Source organism: Zalophus californianus, chromosome 3 (assembly GCF_009762305.2).
Source record: "Zalophus californianus isolate mZalCal1 chromosome 3, mZalCal1.pri.v2, whole genome shotgun sequence".
Classification (NCBI taxonomy): domain Eukaryota; kingdom Metazoa; phylum Chordata; class Mammalia; order Carnivora; family Otariidae; genus Zalophus; species Zalophus californianus.
The window spans coordinates 100,823,711-100,851,320 of record NC_045597.1 but is presented as its reverse complement, the minus strand read 5'-3'; the positions used below and the strand labels follow the sequence as shown (position 1 = coordinate 100,851,320).

General features: G+C 45.5%; 1 long non-coding RNA gene and 1 pseudogene across 1 annotated transcript; one reads left to right on the top strand and one right to left on the bottom strand.

Annotated features, from left to right (window-relative positions):
- LOC113920285 lies at positions 1 to 27,610 on the bottom strand. Its single transcript, XR_003519278.2, has 3 exons — positions 27,455 to 27,610; positions 17,808 to 17,911; positions 1 to 505 (listed from the first exon to the last, which is right to left on the bottom strand). It is a non-coding gene; the product is annotated as an uncharacterized LOC113920285 (long non-coding RNA).
- LOC113920284 lies at positions 5,487 to 6,314 on the top strand (annotated as a pseudogene).

Here is a 27,610-nt window from a genome sequence, read left to right as displayed (position 1 = left end):
TATATTAAACATCTTCCCTCAGGAGTCTGACCAACACCTTGCCTGGTCTCCCCTCGTGCTTCTGTCCTGAACTGGATTCCTGCCTCTCTGTTTGTAACGTTGGATTAGAGTCCGGTCTCTTGTTCCTAATCCGGCATCTCCGGCTTCACTACTTGCTGACAGACTTGTACCAAGCCTGCCCGCTTGGTTTTCACATCTGACCAGCAGGGAGAGTCCTTTTGCCAGGGCCTGCTGTCCAGCAGGTCACTCTTGTCAGATTCTTGGTGCTGACTGCTGTCTCGGCACGGTGCCAGGCTCCGGTCAGCCCCTCCAGATGGTGTGCTCTGCCGGCTCCACTGGAAACCTCCAGCACCTTGAGCTGGACCAGGACTTCCCCTGTGTCCCTGCGTGCAATGCATGCATCACCTTTTCTACAGAGGCCATGGATCGTCAGCTCCGGCGCAGACTTCAGAAGAACCACTGCACAGCTTGCTAATGTCGCCCACGGAGGGATTTATTTCCTGAGCTGGGAGGCAAATAACATCAACAGAGTATTAGAGCCAAATAAGACAGAGTCTAATGCCTTAACTAAATGGATCCTTTTGGTCTGCTCAGAGCTATACATCAGCCTGCTCAGCCTCTAAGCTTGGGACACCCCTGAAGCCGAGTTTAAGAAATCTATATTTGAGTTATTTATATAAACAAAGGCGATAGACTGGAAATAAGGTGAGACCGTGTGCTTGCAGGGGGCAAGCTGGGTCTCTGTAAGAATTGAGATTTCTTTTCAAAAACAATTGCCATGCATTCTGTGGTTTTCATTAAAAGCCAGATTTGGGACTCCAGCACTTCTTGTCCAGAAAATCTTGCCTTAGGGAAAATAAGATGTCTCAAGACATTCAAAGGACAAGCCTGCAACTGCTTTTAAAACTTAATCATGCGTGAAATGTACTACTTCCACCTGTATTGGCCATTTGGCCTTTGCGGCAGGCCTCCTGCCAAACCCCTGTGCATGTCACCTGTCCTGAGGCAGCATGGGCCCAGCTTGGGACTGTAGCGCAGCCCAGGAGACCTCGCAGGGGCAGGAGCTTCTCAGTCTTTTTATTCCCTGTCTCCTCTTTCTCCCCCTTTCCCCAGGCTGAGTCCTAGATGCCCCAGCAGTCTGCTGTTTTGTTCAGGCTGGGCTGGGTGCACTGAACTTTTGGTACTAAACCTGCCAGAAAAATCAATCTGTCACCTGTCCCGACCCCTTAGACTCCTGCTGTCTCTTAGTGACCTGTGGTCAATCCAGGTGTTGTATTATATTACAACTTTCCTGGTTGCAAAGTGAACAATGATTCTCACCAGGTAACACACAGGTTGCATTAGTACCAGCACACATCTTCAAAAATTCTTTAGGGATGTGTCTACTGAGCAATTTCTGGTACCACAGCAGGTAGGTGAGGGAGATATTTAAGGGCCTGTGGGATTTGCTTTACCACTTATATCACACCTATTTTGTGACTGCTTTCTTTGTCTATAAAAGAGACTGGTCTTTGCTGTAAAGTTTCCGCAGAATAGGGTTCAGGTAAGGGAAGGACCAGCCCGGGCCTGGAAGGAAGACTGAGTCTGACCCTTTGGTCAGCCTCATTTTCTTGGATTGTGATAGACGATTCCCCCCCACCAACTCCTTTTATCTTTTGAGTAACACTTTTGATATATTTGGGGGGGCAGATTTCAAAAGTAATACGTGCTTACTTTAGGTAATTAGAAAAGTCCAGAATATACAAGGTGAAAAATACAAATCATCCATAATCCTTCTGTCTAGTTATAACCACACTGCCTTTAAAGAATAAAAATAATAATAATTTAAAAAAATAACCACACTGCCATTTCGTATATGTACTTCTGGTCAGAGACAGCATGTAGGTTGGTAGGTAGGTAGACACACAAGCCACAACATCACTACATTTGGCTGTGCCAAGACAATGGAGTTCTTGACTCTCCAGAAGAGTGGGTTTCACAAGGTGTCATTCTCAGACTAGCAACATAGGCATGCTTTGGGACCTTTTTAGTAATGCAAATTTTCAGACCTCCTGGGAGTAAGAGTCTGGGGGTGGGCCCAGAGATGTCTCATTTAACCAGCCTTGCAGGTGATTCTAATGTATACTAAAGTCTGAGAACTACTGCTCTATAACTCACCCGCCCTCTAAACCACTGCCCCACTCTGACCCCTTCCCCATCTGCTATATGGGATTGCCAGAAAAGATTCTCAATTTAGCTCATTGGAGTTTAAACTTAGTCCAAGCCAATCATTTATACAGCCCATTTAGGTTTAACTTTGTCTTCTTGGGACAATTGCTCAGTCTTTCAGATATTTTCCCTGTCAAACTTATCCACCCCTCTCAAGACGGTGTCTGGGAATATGGGCTTTGCGTGTCCATGTCCACAGGGCTAGAGGGACACATGGGCTTGTGCTGATGTTCCCCTTGGTGCTGAGTGCTGGTGCTGAGAGATAGCTGGCCCGATCTCATCTTTGGACATTCTGCAGGCATTTGCCCCGACATTTGTGACCACTGACACATTTGTGACCGCTGACATATTTGTGACAATCCTGTTCTTTCTCAGATTGTCCGGGGTCCAGGGGCCTCCCTCTGCTATCTAGGTCTTTCCATAGCTCCAGCAGTTACTGTAGACCCCTGAGTTTCTGCCACATCTTCTATTTACTCTTAACTGGCTTGGCTCCCTCATGCGGTCACCTGTCCATGTCCTAACTCGGGGTCCATACCCTGAGGGGATGCTTGCTGGACTCAGCCCTGTCTCTCGGCCTTATTGGTCACGTGCCTTGAGCTTGCCTTGCACAGTGGTCTCTGCCCTGAGTACCCAGAGGAGATTAGGTGAAGGTTCTGTCTGCCCATGGTCCCTCTAGCTCAGGGGGCATAGCTTCTTCTCCCTCAAATCTCCCCAACTCTGTGTCCATTTCTCTCCCCTCTAATCTCTTATGCAAAGCCATTGATATGTTGAATGACCCTCTTTTCCTAGTTCCCAGCTTTCAAGCTCATCTCAGGTGTAAACGCCTATTTTGAATGTCAAAAGCTAAAGAGTAATTCTTTCTCTTGGCATCTGTAATATGCCTGGCCTCGAGGCAGATGGATGTAGGAAGGCAAAATAGAAAAACACAACAATATGTTTCCAAACCTTACCCTCTTTTCATAATCAAATATATACACAACGTTCACATAATTTGGATTCTGCTGCATGTACTTTGTGATGGGTCTTTTTTTTTTGTCACTTATCCATATGCCATGAACATTGTTTCCATGTCATTAAATACTTTTCTACAACATGACTTTTAATGGCTCTGAGGAATTCAATTAAATGTGTGGTGGGAAGGAAACTACATTGCTATTTTCAAAGCTATTGGCAGTTTGTCTTGGTTTCTCTGGGGCGTGGTGGCACAATTTATTTAAGGGAGAGATTATTATTTTGTTTTAATTGGGATAAAAGAAACACTTTAATGAGCCTTTTGATTATACGAAGGCAAGAAGTAATGCCTTCACTGGAGCCAAAGTTTTAGGTTAAGAAGGAGATGAATGGCGGTGAAAAAGTTGTCTCCTTGAGTTGTTCTGACGGTTGTAGAGTTTTGGCTTTCTTTGGGAGTTTGGAGTCAGGGGTTGCAGCCTCGGATACAGGAAAGGGAGGAGGACTTGGATACAAGTACAAATGAACTCCAGCAGGGGGAAGTGGGCCAGGACAGAGGTGAGATGGTCAGCAAGAAGTCCATTGCACTGAGGCACAAAAGATGGATTTAGGAATATTGATGTCTCACTTTGACAGAAGTTTTATTTTCCTGTCTCGTCTTCTTTTATCATAAAAATCAAGGAAAGACTATTGCACACACAGTTGCACACCCCATTGATGCCTTGAGAAATGAAGGAAGGGGGATATTTTCATGTTTGCAGTGAAGTGGAAGGAGGGTAGAAATACGGCCAAAAGACATTAGACATTGAGAGCAACATGAATCAGGGGGTGTCAGCTACCTCCAACCACTGCAGCTACTCCCACGGATTATGAGAAACATTCAGGAATCCCTGTGTCATAAAGAATGAGAAGTCCAGTTATTTTATTTGAGTATTAAATAACAGGGTGACCACACAAGGCTGGAAAGCCTGGGACACTTTAGCCATAAGTGTATATTAATTTGTTTAAACATGCCTTATTTGGTGTATTTTTTCCCCATTTTCTGCTGTCATTCATAACACTGGTATAAGCAGCCTTATAGGTAAAGTTTGGGTATATTAGTCATTGTGTCCCTGAGGCAAATTCCCTGAAGTGGGATTGCTTGGGTGATGGAATGCCCATTTCAAAGACTTGTGATGTAGAACAAATTTGTTTTCAGTCTTTGAATTTCCCAGAAGAACCTGTAGGGACATGAATCTATTAGAATTGCTACTTTGCTTGTCGTCTGTGAACCAGATGGAGGATTCCAGGTGTCTGGAGGAATGCCTATGTCCTGAGTTCAAATCCTCATACCACACTTACGGCTTGGGAAACACTGGGTGAGTCAGATCTCTCTCTCTCTCTCTCTCTCTCAGATTTTCCTCACTTCAAAAACAAAAATGATTCGGTATCAACCTCCTAAGTTTGATTTCATGGAAATTACATTTAGAAAGTTCATAGAATTTTATAGATACTAAAAATACCGAATTATCTGCCCTTTTTGTTCATAGTGAGAGAGACTTGAAGATTTCAGTGTTTTTGTCTCCGCAGCTCCAGAAAGGGAAGAAACATAAGCCATGTGGAACCTGTGTGCTTGGGTGTCCTCTGCCAGCCATTAGCCTGAGTAATTTGATTCAAGGATATTTATGACCCACTTCTGAAAAGCTGCCACCCAGGCGGTGCTGTTTCTTATGTTCCCTTGCAGAGAAACCAACGGACAAGTAGAAATTGTGTGTTCTGTAAAGGGGCAGATCTGGAAATTCTGGAAAGTCCACTGTGTAAACACACGTATGTTTCCCTAGGACTCACCAGGCTGGAGCCTGGGCGAGGGTTCCTCTTGTCCTCACTGGTGCTTCTTCTCTCAGACCCTCACTGGCAATCATTACAGCTCATCTGGCAGAGAGCAGGGGGCCCGCCTGTCTCTGCAACGCCTTTCTTTCGTTAAGAATGAGTCATGTCAGTATGGCCGGCTGGTACCAGAGGGGCAGGAAGTGTTTGCAAATGAGCTCGTGCTCCTTGACACCTGCGAGGTCAAATCCCACACACAGACAAGAGTTGCTCAGGAGCACGTGAACAGGGCAAATCGGGAGGAGAAATCCATGATGGTCCTGTCTCTCTAGCTCCCTGATGTCGTTGTGGAGGCTTTTTACAGACGCTCTTCCATCAGGGCTGGGCCTGGGGGGGTGGCTGAAGGAGGTGCGTCACGCTCTGCAGGGGTGGATCCCATCTTTATTTAGAATTCTAGAATTTTGCTTTTCATGGATTTTTTTTGCATGAATTTTGATTAAAAGATACTGCTCTATTGGATTGAATAGTGTCCCCCTCCTTAAGTTCAGAACCTTAGAACGGGAACTGATTTGGAAACAGTCTTTGTGGGTGTAGTCCATTAAGATAGGTCACATGGACTCTCTTTTCCGGCTACTGTGGCGCGAAGAACCATGAGCAGCAAAGTCTCCTGCGACACCCCTGTACAAGGTGGTGTGGGAAGTCCTGCACGGGAACCAGCGAAAGCGCCGGAAGTTTTTGGAGACGGTGGAGCTGCAGATCAGCCTGAAGAACTCTGACCCTCAGAAGGACAAACACTTCTCCGGCACTATCAGGCTTAAGTCCACTCCCCGCCCCACGTTCTCCGTATGTGTTTTGGAGGATCAGCAGCACTGTGATGAGGCCAAGGCAGTGGATATTCCCCACATGGACATTGAGGTGCTGAAGAAACTCAACAAGAATAAGAAATTAGTCAAGAAGCGGCCAAGAAGTATGATGCCCTTTTGGCTTCAGAATCTCTGATCAAGCAGATCCCATGAATCCTGGGCCCAGGCCAGAATAAGGCTGGCAAGTTCCCTTCCTTGCTGACCCACAATGAGAACATGGTGGCCAAAGTGGATGAAGTGAAGTCCACCATCAAATTCCAGATTGGAAGAAGGTGCTGTGTCTGGCAGTGGCTGTTGGCCATGTGAAGATGACAGATGACGAGCTTGTGTACAACATCCACTTAGTGGTCAATTTCCTGGTGTCCTTGCTCAAGAAGAATTGGCAGAATGTCCGGGCTTTATACATCAAGAGCACCATGGGCAAGCCCCAGCGCCTGTACTAAGGCACAGTTCAATAAATCCTAGTGCTACCCTTAAAAAAAAAAAAAGGGTCACAAGGGAGCAGGGCAATCTCTAAGTCCAGGGACTGGTGTCTTTATGCGAGGACCATGTGATACACAGAGACACAAACGGAAGACCCACACGTGAAGACAGAGGTGGAGACCAGAGGGATGCAGTGACAAGCCAAGGAAGGGCAAAGATGGCGGCAACCAGCAGAAGCTGGGAAGAGGCAAGGCAAGCTTCATCCTTAGAGCTGTTGGGGGAAGAACGGCCCTGCTGACACCCTGACTTCTGACTTCTAGCCTCCAGAACTGCGACAGAATCAATTTCTGGTGTTTGGAGCTCTCCAGTCTGTGGGACTTTCTAATGGCAGCAGCCCAAGGAAACCATCGCGAGTGCATTAAAATATGATTTATCTCAATCGCAGAGTTTTTTGGCACCCTCTTAAATTCTGTACCTGCATTGAATGCCTTTCTCTCCTTACCCTGGTGGTGTCTCTGTCCTCTCCTTTATCTCTTCTTAACAACCCAAGGAAGAACACACAGAGGAAAATTGTCTATGGGCTCCTTCCAATATGACATATACAATCCATGAATGATATTAATGTGACTTATTTTGAATCCTCGGTTGGCAAGGTCTGAACATATCCAGGCTGTGGATATTTGTGTCCAGGGGTATTTGTTCACTTAAAAATACTTACTAGGCCCAGACAGTGTCAGAAACTGTGCTGGCTGACAACAGCAAAATACACAATCTCTGCCTTTAAGGAGTTCATGGTTTAGAAAGGGAGATAAGAGAGAGACACAAGTATCACAGAAAGGGGTGGTGCAAAGCAGGGGTCATGCTCCTCCAGAGGTTTTTGGCTGCCCCAGAATCCTTCCAGGCCCTTCACAAGAAATTCTCTAGACCCACTCCTTCTCATCCATGGGGCAAGAGTTGAAAGCTGAATGTCTCCTTTGTCCTGTTCCCTTCCTCCTGATTCCCAGTAGGTGTGGGCCTCCTGGTGTTCTGCCAACACCTCTTCTCTCTTGGCCAAGGTTGTGAGAGAGGAGATCAGGCCCATGATGATGTCAGAAAAACTCCCGGAGCCAGGAGACCCACGTCAGGGTTCAGAAAGAGCGCTGTCAAAATAGAACTAAGAATACACATTCCTTGGGAATGGTGGGGTAAGGATGGGGCCCTGGAGTGGGCCTCAGAGTTCAAGGGCCACTGGGGATCCACCGGTAGTAACAGGATAAGTCAGATCTCTGCTGGCTTGGAGAGCCAGCTGGGAGGGAAGGGCAAGAAGGAAGAAACAGGTTGATGGTCCCATGAACCTGGGATTCGTGGGTGATGCCACACTGGAAGAAGAACATCAGAGAAAAGAGGGATGGGCCATAGCTCTGGTGCATGATTTTCCCAGCTGGAGAAAACTCAGCCCTCTTGGAACCAGCTGTATCTAAAGCCATTTGCCTTAGTGATGCAAGTTAAAAATAGTGGTAATTGCCAGCCCCCTGAGTGTGACCAATTACTACCATTATTATAATTGGACTGGAAATTAACCCACTGTATATGGAAGCCACAACATATCCAAACTTGTTTCAGGCCAGCTGGTGTAGAAATGCTAACGTTAGCATGGTTGGTGTGTTCTTGGAAGAACTCAAAGAAGAGGTGGGAGGTGGGGGGGACAGTGGTGGCTGCAGCCCTTGCTTCTTCCCAGCCTCTGCAGCACATCTGAAATCCAGAGCAATGAGAAGCTGTGCCACAGGGCTGATTGTTTTTGCCCCTCCTGGCAAAGCGGCATCCAGCCTGACTGTCCACATGTGTTCCCCTGTTCTCTGGGGGAATGGGTGTGTGAAGGCATGTGTGTGAAAGACACGAGTTGTGTCTTTCCACAATGGCAGCTTTATCCAATCATAAAGCAAAGTTAAATCACAATGATAAAGCCGGTTCAGGATTCCAAACTCAATGACAAGTCACCATGGGATTAAACTTGGCTTCTTGCACAGCACACAGAGCAGGACAGAGACAAGCCACACAACAAACAAGATAACAGAAGGCGCAGGAAGTGAACGAACCCAACACGATGTCAGTCTGGAGGCGCGCAGTTGAGATAAGCCCTCGCCACTTACTGCCTCTGATGTTCACGCAGGGAAGGCTCTTGGCTTTGTTTGGAGATCCATCCGGCAGAGCCTTCAGCGGCAGTTGCCTTTTTAAAGTGGTCAGACATAGGGGCATCATGTCTGAAGAGTCTAACAGTTTGCTACCCAAATCCTTCCCTTTTTAAAGGGATTTCATCAGTTTTGGGTGTCTGCAGACCTCCTCTGTTCTGCTCATTATCAGTTCTGGGTGTCAGCTGACTTTGGTCCCGGAGATATCTCCTAGCGGCAGTACTTTAACTGCTTGCGTCATTGCTTGACCGGGCCCCTGCTTGACCGGGACCCTGCTTGACATGAGAGACTCCATTTTGCTCTCTACAGGGTGCATGGCTATGAGCGTGAGGCCTGTGTGTTCTAGAGGGTCTGAAGAGGCCTGAGATTTCTGAGAACACTAAACTAATAGAAATTCTGAGGTTCACATAGAAGATTTGTCCATTTTGGAAAAACAGACATAATGGGAAGAAGTTGCCCTGCACAGTGTGGTGAGAAGAAAGAACAGAGGAGATTTTTCTCCCTGGCAACTCGACAGTAAAGCTGGGACCAGGGTGAGGCCTGCAAGGCAAAATTTAAGGAGGCTCTCACTTCCAGGTCCACACAAGTATAGTGTCAGCCCCGGCACAAACCTGAGAGTGAGGGTCTCCTCAAATTTTGTGCCCTAGTCCCAGTCCTGCTCTCTGGAAGCCTGCCTCTAGTCCTTATGGGAGCGGGTAGTGAGCAGGATGGCTGTCATGGGGGTGACCTAGGAGAGGACTTGGGAGGATGGGAGCTTTTGTGGCAACTGTTTGTTGCCTCCCCAGACATTCATTTCTCCTTCTTCCTTTGTAACAGGAGCCTGATTTTTATTTGGGGGTGGTGAGCAATAAACCTAGTTTAACAAATCCCATAAAAAGGTATTTCCCAGGTGCCCTTGTACCTTACAGCTTGGTCATGAGACCAGGCTTCCCTCTTTGAAAGAAGAGCATACATATATGCCACATGAGCAGGACAGGCTGCTTAAAACAAGCTAAATAAACTGGAAAGACTTGTGTTTTTTTGGGTTTTTTTTGCCATTTTGACTTTCCTCCTCCTTCTAGCCCGCAATGTGGAAGCTCCAAGGATATCTCGGATCATCAGTAACCTTGAGAATGGAAGCCACATGCTAGGAAGACAAGGTAAAAAGAGAAATCTGGGTCCTGAATGACACTGTGGAGCTGTTAAAGATGCTGTTATTAAATCTCATATGAGACAGGTCTTTATAGATATATAATCTCTTTCTCTGAGATAGCTCTGAGAGGAAGTAATTGGCTTCACTTCTTCTTATAAAGGGCCAAGCAGGAATTGAGACCCAGAGCTATCTGAGTCTAAGCCTGTGCCCTTAGCGGCTACCCTGTATCACTGTGAGGCAAGAGTACTCATGGCTAAGCTTTGGGAAACAAGCTGTATGGGTGTCTGTTTGGGGCAGAGCTGCCAGTCAGCCCCTTTCTTGACCCGGCTTTTGTTTCCATGAAGGGCCCCCGAGCAGCTTGTGCTCCCTAAACCTGAAGCCCGCTCAGGGGCTCTGCTGTCCCCCTACCTCTGTAGGCCAGGCCCAAGATGTCAGCCTCCCTCCTGGGGCCTTCGAGCTCTCAGCTTCCAGGAGGCCACCTGCACATTCTGATCCTTCTTGCCCCCCCTCGCCCCCCTGGCCAAGGATTTTCTTATCCAACCTCCACACACTCAAATAGATTAGGATTCCATGAAATATTGATGCCTTTTCCTATGGTCTGGGGAAATCTGTATCTATCCAGATCAGCCAGGCTGATTGATAAATCAGGCCAAGGGGAGGCACTCTTTTGTTCCACTGCTTTGCCCTTCACTGACAGGAGAGGGAGAGGAGTCCTTGCTGGAGCATACTCAGGTTTCCAGGGCAGCTCAGGACCAGCAAGGCTGCCCAAGGACAGGTTCTGTGGGGGGTGGCTGGGAAACAGGATTGTTTTTAAGAAAACCGTTCAGTCAATAGACAGGACAGGGCCTATCTTGTATAACTTGAGGCCCCCGCACCCCCATCATATCCCAGGTCCCCTAACTTCCCGCTTCTTTTCTGCCCCCAGAAACTCAAGTAGCTGCTGATGTCAGAAAGTAATTCCTTTCCTCTTGAAGACTTTGAGATCTTCAGCAGGCTCCCCAGCCTGGCTGAAATTGTGGATTGTGTTTATCTTTGTGCTCAGGCTTGCTGATCACAGGCAGAGCTGATGGTGGGGGAGGGTGTGTGAGAGACAAGGGAAGAGAAAGTTCAAGTGCATAGTTTGGCTCAAAGGGCAAGGAAGGGGATGAAGTGAGGTGGGCCACGCCGTGTGCCTCTGCTGGGAAGAGGGATCCCCGATAAAGGGGTTGGTGCAAACAGCCCTAGTTATGATTTTGCCTTCTTTGTGGGACCTTAGGCTGTCTGCAGCAACGCCCTGGTTCCAGGTGGTATGTTGACTGTGCTGACAGGCGATGGGGTTGGGGACCTCAGGGCACCCCCAGTGCAGACAAGAGGGTACCAGGGACTGTATCCATACTTGGTTACCCTCAACCCAGCAGGGCTCAGTGGGGCCTGAGCAGGACAGCTACCACCCTCTACCTCAGCGCGTGTGATGGTTAATTTTAAGGGTCAGCTTGCCTGTGCCGGGAAGTGCCCAGATAGTTGATCAAACATTATTCTGGGTGCTTCTCACAGGGTGTTTTTGGATGAGATTAACATTTAAACTGTCAGATTGAGTAAAACAGATTGACTTCCTGAATGTGGGTGGGACTTATCCAATCAGGTGAAGGCCTGAATAAAACAAAAAGGCTGATCCTCCCTGAGTAAGAGAGAATTCTTCCTGATACATGTCAAATGGGGGACACCAGCTCTTCCTGGTTCTATAGCAGCTTCCGGCCTTTGGACTCAAACTGGGCTCTGCAGATTTTGGACTTGTTGGACTACATAATTGTGTGATCCAATTTTCAATAACACCTCTCTCTCTCTCTCTCTCTCTCTATATATATATATATATTCTGTTGATTCTGTTTCTCTGGGAAACCCTAATACATACTGTCAAGAAGCATCCCCATGGTGACCCAAATTAAAGGGCTACCACTAACCTAATTATATCTGCCATGGGACAGCCAAACTGCCATGGGGTAGCCAATAGGGCTAAGGAACACATGTGGAAATTTCCAGAATTATCTGACATAAATCTTTAGGAAGGGTAGCTTGTTTCTTTAGTGGGAGAGCATAGAGAACATGGCTAAGGAAATATTTCCAAGCCCTTATGGTAGGCTGAACAACGTCCCCCTAAGGATGTCCACCTCCTAATCCTCAGAACCTATGAATGTGTTAATTCACAAGGGCAAAAGGGACTTTGCAGATGTCATTAAGGATCTTGAGATGGGGAGACTGCTCTGGATGGTCCAGGTGGGCCCAATGCAACCATAAAGGTCCTTATAAAGAGGTGACAAGAGGGTCAGAGGAGGGGGCAAGAGACATGGTAATGAAGTGGAAGTTGCCGTGGTGTGCTCTGAAGATGGACAAAGGGGCCATGAGCCAAGGAAGGCGGGTGGCCTCCAGAAGACAGAAAAGGTCAGAGAGACTGACATGGGTTATAGCTGGGAAATATGTTACTGCCCCCTGCTAAGGGCAGGGTGTTCAGAAGTCGGCCTGTGGCCAACACTGAGGTTGTGCACCCCTCCCCACCGCCATGCACTGACTGACGCACTGAGAATGCAGGGGGAATATGTATGCACTCGGGTGAAGTCATGATGTGGCCACCGAATGCATCCTAACTGACCCAAACGTCGGCTGCGTCCCCTGTGGGCACCTCAAAATGTTGCATGTAAGGTCCAGGGGCCTGGGCACTTTTTGGAGACACTTAGGGTTTGCAAGGAAGGCAGGTCTATCCCACCGATGGTAGGGAATGGTGTAGGGACTCCTCTCCCGGCCCAGGATTGTGTTTGATGCCAGCACAGGACTGGACCAGGCGGCTTGCTTACCTGCCCTGGACGCTCTGGTGTACAGTGAGGGTGGCCTGAGGGAGCACAGCTAAGCAGCCAGACGACAGCCCGAGCTGCCAAGGTCACTGGGGACGGAGGCTGTCCTTCTGTTTTCTTGCTCCCCACCCATCCTGTAGGTTTCCTAAGTTCGGCTTGGCTTCCCAAATAATTGGATTTTCACATTCTGTCTTTATGTTTTCTTTAACTATTTTTAGATCCTTTGATTCCGCTTAGTTGGCCGCGGCTCTTCCCCCAAATACTTGAAGAACTTCCAATTCAGCATTTCGGCAGAGGCCAGGACTCGGGGCTGGGAAGTGGGCCCCCTTCCCACCGCAGCTCCCTGCTCTGCCCGATGAGGACCGAGGCCCACAGGCGGCTTTTCCGGCGGCGGGAACGAGCCAGCCCAGGCTTTCTCACTGGCTGTAGACGCAGCCCCCGGCGACGCTGAGGGTGGCCCTGCAAGGCTTTCCTCCAGAGAACCGCCACGGCCCTTCTAACGCTTCTCTCTGTGCCAGTGGGCCAAACAGGACGGACGCCATGGCACAGAAATGGGTTTTTTATTTTTTAGTTTTTTAAGATGTATTTATTTATTTTAGAGAGAGCGGGCGAGCACACATGGAGGAGTGGGGCACAGGGAGAGAGAATCTCAAGCAGACTCTGCTCTGAGTGCAGAGCCCCACGCGGGGCTCGATCCCAGGACCCTGAGATCATGACCTGAACCGAAATCAAGAGTCTGATGCCTAACTGACTGCATCACACCAGTGCCCCCCCCCCCACCCCAGAGATGGCTTTTAAACTCCTGTGACGTTTCAATACTACTTAATGATCTTTCAGTCGTCAGGGGTATTCCTTCTCCAAAGCCTGGCACCCATTGGTGGCTGCCTGGGTTCCACTCCTACCTTTGGCTCCTACCACGTGCATGACTGTACCTCTCTGGGGCCTCAGTGTTCTCTTCTGTAAAACGGGTCTGATAATAATAGTGTCTACCGCCTGATATCGCTGTGAGGATTAAATGCATCAGTATCTACATAAAACACTTAGGACTGTGCCTGACACATAACACACATTGTGGGGGGTGTTGGCGGTAACTTGTGCCAAACCTCTGCAGCTCTCCCCCAGCTCCCACCTCCAGCCCTGACCCTGGATTCTCAGGCGATGAGGTTACTGTTTTCACTGCTGAGGAAATGGAGGCCTCGGCTACAAAGGATCTGGACTCGACTCTACTTCAAAGATTTACATTTCATGAATTTGCATCCCCTCCTTCCTGATCTCAAAGGGCAAAGGGCCCCTCCTCTTGGCCAGTGCTAATGCTCTACTTGTGGCCTGGGTTCCTGCTCTTCTCGTCTCCTAAGTCTGGGTCTTTGGGGTGGCCATGCCCTGGGTCACTTCCCTTCAAGGCCACACTTCTTAATTGCAAAGAAAGTGGTGGTTAAAAGACATTCACGGTAGAAAAAAATACAAAGCACTAAAAATAAAAATCACCCAGAATCTTATTTAACTGGCCCCTCTACAACCCGTTGCCACCCGCACAAGATGATCTATTCGTGGATTTCAACACACCATTTCTCTGCTTCAAAACTTGCAAGGTTTTCTCCACTTCTGACAGAAGCAAGTTTATCCTCCTTGGTCGGGCCCTGGGCTCTTCTGGGGTCTACCTTTCTATCCTTCCCTCCTACCCAGAGGCCTTTGAGACCTCCTGGTCCTTCCTCTACCTGGTAAAATTCTACTGGTCATCAAAGCTCCATATTAAATGCTGTCTGTCGGTAATGCCTTCTGTTAACTGTCTCTAGGCAGCTGGGATGCTTCCTGTGTACTCCGTGACATTGTGTTCACATTTCTAATAAAGCACTTATCACGTCCTACCACCTGTGCAGGTTGGAATTTACATGATTCTCTAGATTCACGGACTTTGGCTGTTGTTGAGCTCAGCACCCCTGGGAATGGCTGAAACACAGACGATAGATTACTTGCTTGGAGTTGTTCCAATAGGCATTTAACTTACCTTTGGAACTTGCGTATCATAAACGGTCCCAGATCTCCATTTGCAACTGGATCAGGGCATTTGTGGGGGAGCTTATCTTGAGAGTGCCTCTATCACGGACACCTTTCCAGGGGATGTAGGGGACTCATCTGCGCCAGGTTTTCTGCTGTAGGTTCGCCTTCCCGAGTTATTTAGAAGCTGCCACTCACTGAACCTGAGGTGGTCTTCAAGCTTCAGCAGGTGTTAGAATCGCACCCTGGTGGTGGTGGGGGCCGGGCTGAGGGAACTGGAGGCGGGGAAGGAGGAGGAGGGCGGGAAATGCAGATGGCTGGGTCCCACCTCCAGAGTTTCCGATTTCCAGGAGGACTGGGGTGGGATCCAGTGATATGCATTTCTAATAAGGCCCCAGGAGATGCTGCTGCTTTGGTCCTGGGACCATACCTCTCAGAAAATGGACAAGTGTAAGCTCTGCTTTCCTCCACTGCCATGTCCTACGTTTTCTCTCCGTTTCTATGGCAATGGCTATGGTCTTCTTTTGCTCACTAGCATCACTACTAGTGACTCCTTTAGTTTTAAAACTGTTTCCTGCTCCTCCCTGGCTCTCTTCCCCTTCTCCAACCACTTATTATGAGCACCCAAATGACAAAGATTATGCCAGTGTAATTTTTACATCCTTAGTGTCAATGACGACTGGCACACACTAGGAGCTTGAATAAATGCAGCAATAATTGGGCTGGGTGTCTGGTTCTGGCCCTGCTATTGAATTCCCTTTTTGGGCAGTGAGTTAAATACTGTCGATTCAACATTTATTATTGGTAAAATAAAGAGAATGATGCCTCAAAGTAGGAATGAATTAGAGAACTGGATTAAAAAAAAAAAGTCTGTCTAAGAAGAAGGTTAATTAACAACCAGTGAATTGATAAGGTGGAGACCACAGCTGCCCCTGGCAGCGGGAATGGTTGACCAGGCAGCCAACAGTCCAGGTGGCCCATGGAGCTGCTTCTCGGGCAGAGAGTTCCAAGTTCTGTTCCTTAACTTTTGCCACAAGAACACAGCTACTGCAGCATCCATGGGAAAAACTATCCCCGAAGAATTTTTGTTTGGAGGAAAAAAAAAGAAGGAAATGTGGGCTCTACACAGCTGCCCCGGCCTAGTGCTTCACTGTATATTAATATAAAGCCTGACTATAAAAATAAATGTCTATCTTTTCTGATTTAAAAAATTCATTCACAAATTAGAAGTTTTGAGAATACAAAAAGTATCCTGGAGGACATAAGTCACCTCTAATATTAATAGCCCCAAATGATCTGCATTTGCGTGTTGAATTATTTTTCCTTCCTTCCAGTATCTTCTTCCCTCCCCCCTCCCTTTTCTTGGTGACATTTTATGCGATTTTAGCTTTTATATATTCTGCATCCTGCTTTCAAAAATTAACCTTGTATCATAAGCATTTTCTGTCATTTGCCAGTCTTCAAAAACATGATTTTTAATCCTTATTTTTTAATTACTATAATAATTGCTGTTCAGGAGACCCAAGGATTCAGAATTGTAGATAATGGGAATGAGAAATTTTCTCCTTTCCAAATGCACTCCCCAAAGGAAATCACTGCCAAGGGCTTGAGACTTTGGGTGGAGGGGTGGGGGGTGGGGGAGCATAGTCAGTAATTTAAAATTTAAAGCAAATCAAAAAATGGACTTATATCATTCTGCCATTTACTCTTAAAAAAAGATTTAGCAATTTTGTGGTCACTTCTTTTTTACTAAAAATAATGAAAATGTGATTTTTCATAGCTGCTCAATATTCTATTACTGAACGCTCATCTTGTTTGGCATTTTTATATTCTAAAGAATGCTTGAGATGAACATTTTATATATACTTGTTTATAGGAGGTAAGGGCATTTTTAATGGCTCTTATACACTAAGCAAGTCAGTATTAAGGATTTACCCTCCAAATAGTGCTCTTGACTTTGGTCTCACCTTGACTCCTGACTTCACCCCTCACTCTGGTCAGTCTCTCAAGCCCCTTTGGGTGCCCGCTACAGTGTGGCTCACTGAGACCCAGATCTCCCTGGTTATAACTCAGGGGTGGCACTGTCCTATAGGAAGGAAAAGGGTGCGGGATTCAAAGGGGTAGAGATGTCTGGAGAGAGATGGGTTCCTATGACTACCTCTGACACACAGAGTGAGGAGGCAGGGAGGAGAGGAGCCCTGCTTTCCCCTTTACCTCTGAGTGGAAGTCTCTGTCTCCATCCCTGCTCCTGAGCCACACTAGAAAAATAGCTCTGGGAGAGGAAACATCTGAAATTCTCAGGAAGATTAAAGGTAGAGGGCGATGTTATCAGCCCTTCGGGAACGGTCAGGGCAACTGCTGGCGCGTAGGGGAGAGGGGGGATTCACAGAGAAAGCACTAGAGACAGTGGATGGCAGGACAGAAGGCTTTCAGAATGGGAACTCACAGACCTTTCTCAGACAAGAGCAGGAATATGTGCAGTTTCACATGACAGGAACATGTGCTTCCTAGTGAAAAGCTGGAGGAGGTTCATGGTTCACTGGGAAGGAGCAGGAAATCACATTCTCCCAAGATGGGCAGAGATAAGGAAGGAATCTTGGGGCCTTGAAAAGCCTGGCTGATGTATGATTATTCTAGTCCAGGGACATAATTCAAGGGTCTTGGCAGTTATTTCTCATTTCCTCAGCATTTCTTGCTCTGGAATCATCCCTCTCATAAACCCTTCCCCGAGATGGTGCAATGGGGGAAAAGGATCAGCCTAGCAGAAGAGAGCAGAAGGTGTGAAGTCTTCTCCTTTAAACACAAAGCTGAGAGTTTTATGGTGGCAGTTGCCCTGGATGGGAGCTCTTCAAAGTCTCATGGTATGTGTACCTGCTGGTCATGGGTCTCTAATACTTTGAGCTAGAGCTAAGTACCTGAAGCAGGTAGAATAGAGAAATTCTGGGTAAATGCAGGAGGAAAAACAAACCGGGAACTGAGTCTGACACCTAACAGCGTTTGTGGCCATCAGGCAACCTTGCGAGACCTTGCGAGACCCCTGCGGTTTCCCACGGCCACAAAAATCCCGTTGTTGCTCAACAGCACGCATGTGCCCACAGACCCAGTTAGCTTGCAAGTGACCGAGAATGACCCCTCCACTGGGGGCGCTAGAGGAACAATAGTATGTTTAGAGTATATTTGGAAGTCTGTCAGAAAAATCAGACTGTGCCTGCGCATCATAGCTAACACAGAGCGTGCGTAATGATATACAGAGTTCTTGGAATTCCCCGCCCGCTCTCAGAGCCTCGTGTGACTCTTCTGTGACCAAATTATAACCACCTTTAAGAATCAGAGCCCCACATCCACCCAGGGCGGCTCAGATTCTCTCTCTGAGTGCACTCGCACTTCCTCTTCTCTACTGTGTACTTTTTTGCAATAAAGCTTCTTCTGATATACTTACTCTGACTCATCCTTGAATTCTTTCTCTGGCAAAGTCAAGAACCTGGCACCGGCTGGTGGTTGAGGTCTCCAGCACCAAGAACTACAACGTCTCCGGTATCAGACCTGTCAGGATTCAATCAGAGAAGCAGAACCACTAGGGGAATATATATATGACATTACCAGTAAATAATGGGAACTGTCTTGTTCTGCATAGAGTCAAAAACGTCAAATACTGGTAATACATTGTATATACATATACATTTATGTAAATGTAAAGTACAAGTGAGCAGGGACAAGCTGGAGCCCTTGAGCACGAGTGGGACCCTGTGAGGATGAACTGAAACCCATGTCAGTTCTCTTTGCATCTGGCCTTGGTGGTATGGGCATCCTGGAGGAAGCTCAGCCTCTTCATCTAAGAGTGAAACACACACCCGACCCAAGAGTTGCCTATGTTGGAAAAGGATTTAGGGGATGTTAGGGCAGTCGTAGGCCTGACTACTCCCTCACACCAATGAGATGTACCAGCAGATAAGTGAGAACATGTGCAAGCTACAAAGCACCTCCCGCTTCCCTTCCATTGCCAACACCCACCCAACCCCAGTCTCTCACAAGAATGGCTATTGTGGCTCACCCTAACCAGAAACACACAGGAAAGGGAATTCCAGAAAATGTCTCTCAGCCTAATCAAGTTGCTACATTACAAAGTCACCACAATCCTCTTCTTGACCACTTGGCATTCATACACACTCCTGAAGGCATATTTAATCTCCAAATAAAGACAATAACAATGTCATGCTCCCATCTAACATAATACAACTATCCGGGGTGCAAACAGAAATACTCTTTCTCTGAAAGAGGATATAAAGTTCTTTTTTTGGCTCTGGGTAATTTTCATTCTTCCCCAGGACATTCATACTCCCCCTTTTGTATCTTCTGCTTTAAATACTATAATATAAAGTTAATATCTATTAATACAGTAATACAGTTGATGTAAGATGATAAGTGGAAGACAGAGAGAAAGAAAAATATTCAGTTAATATGCGTCTGAACACTCAGACTAAAATAAGGAATATTCATAACTATTATAGTCCTGTATGTAACTGGTCAGAGTCGTAGCTGGTTTTTCTAACTACCTTCTTCTACTACCTTCCATATTTTTGCCTTCAACACTCACCTCAGCTTATTGAGCTTCCTTGCCTAGTGGTGGATGACCCAAACCTTCATTGCTGTAGGGTCGGGGCCCTTAGTAGTCCTGTCTGAATGGGGTTGTTGAATTTAATTCAGAGCATGGAAATACTAAGAAGTGGCTCAGAGGATTATCTGCAATCCAGATATACTCCTCCTGACCATTCCTGTGTAGTAGCAACCCAGTTTTCCCTGGATAGGCAGGGTCAATTTCCTCAACCTGTAAAGTAACTCTCCCCACCCACCTCTTTCTGGCCTGTTGATTCACTTGCACAGGGAGCTCCAGATGGCCAGATGGCAGTCGAGTTCAATGGAATCATTGTTGTGCTGCTAGTGGAAGCATTTCTCCCTTTGGAACTAAGACCTCTAGCCCAGCAGAATCTAAAGTTAAGGGGACAGAAAGCAAAATTTTACTAGTAGATCACTAGGGGCCTTAATAAGTGGTGCAAGTTCCATTTGCCTTCTAAACCTCTGAATCTTGGCTATAGAGAAATAGCACCATATGCTGATTCAGAGTATATTCTGCACCCTAGAGGGGACTGTTCCACCCCTTCAATATTTTACCACCTACCCAGAGTTGGTGGTAACTGAGTCTTCAAAAGACCATTCCATCATCTTGCCCAGGTGGTCATGTCCCTATGGACTAGATTATAGGCTAGGACTGGAGAGTTTCTATAGCCCTGTTGTAGAACAGTGAAGGTGAATTCCTGGCCTTGTCAGCTGAAAGAAAACTACTTCTGATGGTCTTATTAAGATTTATAGAGAAAAGGGCATTTGACCAATAGCTGTATATACCAGGTCCCAGGAGATGTGCTGATTTCCTCCAACAACAAAACCACAATCTGGAAGAGGAGCTACAATAGAAGTCACCACCTGATTAAGTTTAAGACAGCCACAGCCCAGCTGTTTTCCTCAGAGGCATACTATTATAGGCTAGTTGTACAAAGATGTGGTAGTGGTACTCACCATCTCTCAGGTTCTTGATGGTGACACTAATCCCTTCGATCTCTCCAGAAATGTAGTATTGCATTTGGTTTCCTATTTTCCTAGGTATAGAGTACTAGTGACTCCCACCTGGCTTTTCCTACCATAATAACTCTCACTCTACAGATTAGGGAACGAATGTGGGGATTCTGCTGAGTACATCTATTCCAACAGTGCACTCCAGAACTGGGGAAATAACCACAGGATGGACCCACTGGGCCCACTTTGAGATGGTCTGAACCAAAAAGCCATTAGACGTTGACCTTCATAACCCCCTACTCAAGCTGGCGAACCACAGTGACACCTCAGACTTTCAGGAATTATTGTGGGACACAGGGTGTCCCACAATAGCTGGAGAGTCTGATTGTTTCTCCTTCCTTAATGCACAGTCACCCCAGTAAATAGTTACAGGTCTTTTTGGAGAAAGCAGGGAGGAAGGTAAACAACATAAATTTTTGACAGTGCAGCAGGCTTTTTCTTTAAGGACCCACTGACTCTGGGTTGGTAAATCAGCTACAGTCTGGGAATTGATTGAGAGGCTGTGACTCTCTAATTTGGTGACATAAGCCAGATTTCTGTTCACTAGACTTAGAGCTTTTCTGCCTATACAGACACAATAAGACTTTAATAGGTTCTCTAACTATTTTAGTACTAAAGACAGCATGATCAACCAGCCAATGCCAAAGATCTCTGTGAGCCAGACTATTTTGATTACTGCTTTGATTACTCTTCTGTCACTTGGCCCCACAGAATCCTAACATCCCTATTGCATTTAGGAATCACAATTCACACCCTAATATCTGACTTACAGAGAACAGCAACCACCAACTCTTTCAAGGATGCTGGGGGAGAAGGTCCCCTCATGAATTTATTACAGCCTTAGTGAAGGGTGTATCCTCTGGGCCCTTCCCAAATGGATGGGGAAGTCTTATGTGATCAGTCCCTTCTAGCTTTCTAATCTCCTTAGGCCTTTGAATACCCTCCTATACAGTACACCAATGGAAGTTATGCTATTTCATCTTCATTTACCGTAGACCACCTTGGGATACATATTTTGGTTAACCAAGCAAAATGTTAGAGCTATTCCCATATTCCCATCTCCTTGGGCTAAATCATCAAAATAGGGATTCTCTGCTCAGTGAGCCTGTATTAGAGTTCTCAAGAGAACTAATCAAATGTATACACACACACATACAAATAAAGAAATTTATTATAAGGAATTGGCTCATGCAATTATGGAGGTTAGCCAGTCCCAAGATCTGCAAGGTGAGTTGGCAAGCTGGAGACCCGGGGTGGGGGTGATGGTTTAGTTCCAGTCTGACAGTGGGCAGGCTTGATAGCCAGGAAGAATTGAGGTTTCATTTCAAGTATGAAGAGAAGAAAATGTTGATATCCTAGTTTGAAGGCTCTCAGGCAGGTGAACTCTCCCCTACTGAGGTCAGCCTTTCTGACCCATTCAGTCACATTAGGAAGGGCAGTCTGATTTACTCAGTGTGCTGACTTAAATGTTAATCTTATCTAAAAACATCATCACAGAAACACTCAGAATAATGTTTGACCAAATATCTGGGCACCTTGTAGCCCAGTCAAGGTGACACATAAAATTAACCATTATAGAGCCCTTATCAGTAAATTTAGCCCGATTCAAGTTTACATTTCTTCCACCTGAACTTAGTAGGAGTGGAGAGGGAGTGGAAGAGAAAGGTAGGATACAGAGCCAACACGATTTAAGGACCTTAATGGTCACCATTTATATCATGATGTACATTCTACTGGGTCCCAAAAAGTTTAGTAAGGCACCCCCCCTAATTAACAGGCTGGTTAATTTTCCCTTTAATTTGTTTATCTTTGCATTGTTAGCTTTCAGCATTGAGGTGAAGAGATGACAGAATTGGGAAAGGATTTTCTTGTCACTTGGAGTCTATTCCTATTCCTTCTTTTTTGTAGGGAAAGTAGCTTGGATTCCAGTTTCTTCCTCTTTGAATGGGATACTGCTTCATGGAAGTTGTAAGGATTAGAGAGACTGTAAAGAGTTTGGCATATAGTAGACACTTAATAAGTAGTTGGTATCTAGTCTTTTCATTAGACCTAACCATGAGAGAAACATTTCTTCTCATCCTTTTTGCATGAATACTTTTGAGGGCATTTTGGCTTTTAGTTTGTTCATTTCTCTCTATCTATCCTGAATTTTGTATAATCAGCAAACTATATATTTAATACCTATATGCCATTTCTCATGATAACTACTTGAAGGATCTGCAATCATAGAGAGAACCAGGAGGTACTCTTCCTGGAGCATTAAGACATATCCATGATTGGTTTATTTTATATATCCAGCACCTAGCAAGTCCTGAGTAATATTAGCTATAATAATTATTATCCAGGGATGGAATTAATTGATATTCTACCCTCTGTCACCTATGCCTTTCCAGCCCCAACATTCCACAGATATACCACCATTTTCATTCCTATCATGAGATCTTACATAAATGCCTGGTCACATCCAAGTACAAATTTGTTGTGTGTAGTTGGCAAAATTAATCAAACAGAATCAGGATTAGGAAGACCCAGACATCTAATCTGTAATTCAGACATTGGTCAAGATGGAATCTGAGTATAAAAGGCTGGATTCCAGGTGCTTCAATCTGAGGCATCTCTCTGGTTAGGAGAGGTAATAAGAAGACCAACTAACAATAACAATCCTTGACCTTGCCTGCTGACTCCTTAAATTCTAACTTTTATCTTGTCCAGGCTTTCTCACGGGGGACATTGAAACATCCCTGGTTTTACAAAATGGGACTCCTTGCTGCCCACCTCCCTTTCAGGCAAGATTGCTTCCATTTTCTGAGAACTCACGTCAGGTAACAGACGATCAGTTTCTCCAGTACCTAAAGCTCATGTGCTCCCTGAACACCATAAACTTGCGTTTATCCCTTGTGTCTCCTTTCAGTGAGCTCAGCCTCTCTTGAATCAGAGCCAAATGAACTTTGTGAAAATGCACTTAGGGCTACTCACATTTAAATTTCCAACTTTTTTTTTTTCTCCTTGGTATTTCGTTTCTATTTTTTATGCTCCTTTTTTTTTTTTTTTTTGTATTTTATGTAGCTTTGTAAGCCATCTGCCATCCTTTCTGGAATGAGATGGCATATAAATACATACATATATGCATACATAAAATGTATACTGATATTTGAGAAAGACGTATCAAATACAAATGCATCATTCTAGGTCGTATTCAAGACAGAGAAGGGGAGAGGAAGGGAAAGAGAGCTATATTTTTCAAAATATATATGCCAGGATTCTTTCTGATCTTTCCTTACCCCTACCTACTCTCAGGGACCCAGGTAATATTAGAATCATGGTAGAGGGAAGATATACATTTTGAAAAATTCTCCCAGGTGATTGTGATTTACCTCTTTGTCTCCCAGTCCTCCACCCATAGCTCAGTGACACATCTCCAGATTTTCTCAGCTTTCTTCCTGCCTTTGGTCAGAAACAACCCACTCCACCACATTAACTCATCTCTCCATGGAAATGCCATTCCGGAGTTATGATGTAGCGTTATGCCCTTGGCTTTTAGAGAAGGATAGTATAAGAAACAGACAGTTGAAGGGCACGTCTAAATCTTTTGCAAAGCCTTAGATGAAGCCATTGTGCATTATGTGACCAAATGTCACCCAAATAAAGATTTCTCTTCATAATTCCTCACAATACTGAGTGCTAGAGAAAAATTTGACTCTCTGAGAAAACTTGAATTCTGCCTGTCAATAGATGAGGAGAATTACAGTGCTCATGATGCTCTCATTTTCCCCCCTGTTATCTACCAGGGGATTTTATTCAATCCAGCAAATAGTGGATGCTGGGTACCAGGTTACATACTATATTATAAATATTAGTAGGGCCAGTTCTGGGCTCTGGGACTCTTAAAGTCTACCAGATACAGAGCAAAATACATGTGCAATTATACCCATGCTTTCCTCAGATTCCTCTTATAATGCTCTCTCCCTTTTTCTCGGTAGTTCCTGTAAAGCCTTGTTCTCTAAATTTTTAAATGCCTTGTATTGATATGTGCTTTTTTTTTTCCAGTAGAACACAGAATTTTGGAGGGGCTTTCTGCTTTGTTTTTGGCTGTTTGCTGCCCTCTATTTTCTTTTCCTTTTTCCCCCCTGCCTTATATTTTTAATTGCCCTACACCACCTTTTCAGAGCATGGTCTCTTTATAAGAGTCTCATGTGCAATGTACCCCTCTTCCATGGCCACAGCTGATTGAACTGGAGGTGAACACTTGACCCAACCTGGGCCAATCAGGTTTCCACACCGGGAATTTGAAGTTGGAGCACTGAGAAACAAGTCAAGTGGTCCTGGGGGCTGAGGTTACCTATCTGAGGTGGCTATGGTAGAATTCACGGTAGTGAAAAACTGAGACAGGAACAATGATCTTCAGAAAGAAGAGACTGAATAAAACACCCAGAGAAAAGTTGAAATGAAAGACCACATAGGATAAAAAAAAAATAAGTATGAGTATGAGAGGGTGAGAAAACCATATGGAGGCATAAAAAAGTTCTCTTTTGATTATTTCTATTTTCGTCATGAAATAACAGGCAAGGTCTTCAGCTTAGAGTAGGAATGGGAAGAGGGTGGGCAACTTGAGAAGAGAAAAGAAGGTGTGAATTACTCATCATTGAGTGGGGAGTGAGCTGACTAAGGGAATGTGGTAGGATGACAAACAGCACTACAGGCTCACTGGAGTGACTAAAGAGAGACAAGTCATCTTAATTTTATGCTTTTTCTCTACTTTCAGCTCTGTGGGTATGGAGCAGGCAGAAAGCTGGATTTGACCAGGACTGAGTTTTCTGCCAGGTAAGTATGACCTGAGAGGAAGAAAGGAGCAAATGAGTTGATTATGAATGTGAAGGAATGTTTATAATAATGGAGCATGGACTCTAATGAAGGAGGCTGGGGTACGACTGGACAGGGTTAGAGATCTCAATGTGGTCTAGGAGTATAGAAGGAGGAAGCCTGAGAGACTGTGCTTGGAGAATGGGATATTTGAAACACAGATTAAGGAAAGGGTCGGGAAATGGTAATGACAAGAATAAAGTGAGGGTAAGTAGAGGTTAGGTGGGCAAAGTAAGTGGAGAGGAGAAGACTGAGAAATTAAGAGGTAAAGGTCCAGGAGGTATCATCCATATGAAGACTGAAATCCTCAAGTATTGTAGGGGTAGTAAGAGGGAGAGAAAGGGAATGAAGAGGAGTAATCCAAAGACTTTTAGATGACTCCAATAAGGAGAAGCAACAGATGCTTTAGTATGGTGCAGAAGTTTCAAAGAAGCCATTTGTGTGTGTGTGTGTGTGTGTGTGTGTGTATGTGTGTGCTTATATCGAGGAATGAAGGTCTGAAAACGGCAATGAGGAGTAAGGACATTTTCCGCACACAGGCTTAGTGGTGTGAGTGGGATAAGATAAGTCTATAACTTGAGAGGGCTGTGGGGGTGAGGGAAGGTGTCCTCAGGAAGAGCCTGCCTTCACCAGAGTAAGGAGAGGGAAACATTCAGAGGTTAAGAATGGAGGGAATTTGCTGATGATGGACCATGAGTTTCAGAGGGCATGGTGAAAGAGTTTGAAAGAATAGGAAATTGGGTTTGATTAGGGAATATTTTGAACTATATGGAGATGAGAGTCCAGGTGGAGAAAAAAGACCTGAGATTGTGGACATCTAATGAGAACCTAGGGAACAGGAAGGTAGGGCTGGATGGGATGATCTTCTGCTGGGAGGTGGACAATCCATTGTGAGTGTCACCTCTTTTTTGAAAGTAGATTCTTAGGCAGATGGTAGCAGTGAGGCAGAAAATATTGGGGAAGGGGTGCTTCTTGGTGTTCCTGATGGTGGAGGCATGGCATTGGTAGGGTAGAGGCATGGAACATAGGAGTAAGCACATGACACAAGCTCACAGACTCCAGCTCCCATCAGAGACAGTTTTTTAACACTGGGAACCAATAGCCCAGGCATTGGTTATCACTTTCCACATCTGCAATCTCTTATCCCTTATTCTGAAATCCTCAAATTCTAAAAACCAAAAGGTTTTATGCATTTAGTAGCAAAGGCTGACCTGCCCTAACAATAAGATCTTTGTAAACATAATTTATCTTAAAAGTGTGAATATTCATATGTTTTACCATAAAACAGTTAATGAGTTAGATTATGGAGTGTGGCTTCACATCCCAGTGGAAGTGATATATAATACATGGTGTGTACTCCATATTACGTTTCCAAAATCAGAAAAGTTCTAAAACTCATCTGACTCCAAAGGTCTTGGCTAATGCTTTTGGATTTATATACCCAACCAAATATGTAAAAGCCTTTCCTAAGCCACCCTAAGGTGGTGCAGCTTCACGGAACTTGGACCCACCTGCAACCACTGTGAGGAATACTATGAGGACTCCCAGACCTCAGGGGACCTGTGGGCCTGACCTGCTTCTAGTCTCCTTTTCTTCCATAGGTCACAACAGGGTGGGAAGAGAAGCAAAAATAAATGTTTGAAAAGAAGATATACACCTGTCTTTCTTCTCTTTTTATTGCTAACAAGCTTTGGCATAAAATCATCCACTCTGAGAGAAGGCTAAAGAATTTTAATTTGAGTGTTGAAATTCATACCCACTAGAGATTCCAGGACTGTTGATGGCCATGGTTCCTGACATTAGAGAAAGCTGTCTTTAGAGAGTGAAGGTGAAGCCAACATTTAGAGACATCAATGGTGAGAGGTGGAACTAGAAAGCAGGTCCTGACTATGCTCCAGTCCTGGCATCCATTATTTCTGAGGCCGGTTCCACCTCCCCATGATTTGATTATGTTACCCATAAATCACCATCTCCTGCTTAAGCTGGTTTGTCCCATTCATAATGAAGCAGCAGGGTTGTCCCTCCAGGCAGATAGTGTACAAAGGGATCCCTGGACCTGGAGATGTTGGACTTCTTAGAAGATAGGTAGCTCTTAGTACCATGATAATATGTCAGCCAACCGCCAAGTCTCCACTTCTGGGCTGGGCTTCTCCTGTGGGGAGAGCAGGGGTAGCTGACAGTTCTAGAGGAACTGGACTGGGGTCCTGAATGAGTTCCAAGTCATGGGCTCAGGATCATGAGGTGAATAAAGAAATCTGAGTGCTTTCCTCAGCCAAGCAGAGTCCAAGGTGCTAGACCCAGAAGTCCAGGCAGAACCCTGGGATGGGAATCCCTTCCAGTAGTCTCTGATGCATAGAAATAAGGAGATAGTCTAAGGGGCAGAATGTGGGTTGAAACCCAGACTCAAACAGCTTGCCCTATGTAATAGCTGTCATTTGAAAGACACTAGTCAGAGAGGGTGGATATAATAATATTTATAGGTAGAAAGATGGATAAGCAGATGAGAGAGAAGTGTTCCAAAGAGGAGTGAAAAAGGTAGAGTCTGGAAAAATTCCTGAGCTGAAGAGAAGAGAGGTGTAGCTGCTTTTTATAGATTACCTGTGACTTAGGTTGTGGGTATAGAGTCAGCTGCTGAAGGTGACAGTTTCCTGGAGACAGCAGAAGCATAATCATCAGAACTGGCGCACAAGATCAGGGCTGGACAGGACTCAGGATGAACCCGCTTGATGTGGTAACTGTTACATTCATGGCCCC